The sequence below is a fragment of the Seriola lalandi genome, unplaced genomic scaffold (assembly GCF_002814215.2).
Source record: "Seriola lalandi dorsalis isolate HSWRI2012SDOR001 ecotype SW California unplaced genomic scaffold, Sedor1 jcf7180001977654, whole genome shotgun sequence".
In the NCBI taxonomy this organism is placed as follows: domain Eukaryota; kingdom Metazoa; phylum Chordata; class Actinopteri; order Carangiformes; family Carangidae; genus Seriola; species Seriola lalandi.
In genome coordinates this window covers 1-1,167 of record NW_019448320.1, presented here as the reverse complement: position 1 = coordinate 1,167, position 1,167 = coordinate 1, and the positions used below count along the sequence as shown (strand labels likewise).

The window sequence follows — 1,167 nt, the reverse complement described above, 5'->3', positions numbered from 1 at the left end:
GATGATGATGATATTTGTATTGTTAATTAAGCAGATAGAAGAAAATGATGACAGCTCAGATCATGAACTCATCAGTTTTGCTCAGTGAGTGGAATAGATGGATGATGGTTGGCAGACTGCAGTTTCTGCTTCAGCAGGGAGGACGTGCTGAGTGTTCAGACACTTTGACTCTTGACATTTAGCTAAGCCTGAACAGTTTGGTCTCAGGTTACAGCCACAAAGACACGTTCATGTTGTGTTTACATTTAAATAATGGAAGCACCAACGACAGCTGTCTTCTTAAAGAGGTTGACTCGTCAGGCTCAGAGGAGCTACTATAATATAAACTGCTATAGGATATATACTATATACCATATATGCTACTATACCATTTATACTATACAATATATACTACTTTAGGATACATATATTACTATAGGATATATGCTATACGATATATACTACTATAGTATATATACCATACCATATATGCTACTATAGGATATATCCTATATCCTATATACTATTACAGGATTTATACTATACGATATATACTATTATGGGATATACTGTATATACAGTAAATATGTCCTCCTGTGCCTACAGGTGGAGAAGGTGATGCCGGCAGACACCTTCTACTTCTCTATCATCAGGGACCCGGTCTCTCTGGCTGAGTCCTCCTTTGCTTATTACAAAGAAGTAGCACCTGCCTTTCGGAAAGCCAAAGGTTTGGGTGACTTTGCCGATGACCCGAAGAAATACTATGACCCTCGCCTCCGCAACAACCACTACGCCCGCAACCTGCTGTGGTTCGACTTCGGTATGGACCACAATGCTAATTTCTCAGTGGCACTGGCTCAGCGCGGCGAGGCCATGATCCGCCGGGCCTTCAAGCTGATTCTAGTGTCTGAGTACTTTGACCAGTCCATGATCCTGCTGAGACACGCCCTCTGCTGGCCGCTGGACGCCGTCGTCTCGTTCAGCCTCAATGCTCGGCAGCAGAAGCCCAGCGGCATCGGGGGGATGAGCGGGAGCTGGGTGGGCAAAGCGGCGGCGGCGGCCGGCGTCGGCGTTAGAGGTGGACATTCACAAGTCAAGACGCCGCCCAATCTGTCACTAACGGAGGAACAGCGGGAGAAGCTGCGGCAGTGGAACGCCTTAGACTGGTACTTATACAAAGCCTTCAAC

General features: G+C 46.1%; 1 pseudogene; it reads left to right on the top strand.

Moving 5' to 3' along the window:
- The first annotated feature begins 585 nt into the window (after positions 1 to 585).
- Positions 586 to 1,164, top strand: LOC111657400 (galactose-3-O-sulfotransferase 2 pseudogene; annotated as a pseudogene).
- The last annotated feature ends 3 nt before the right edge of the window (positions 1,165 to 1,167 follow it).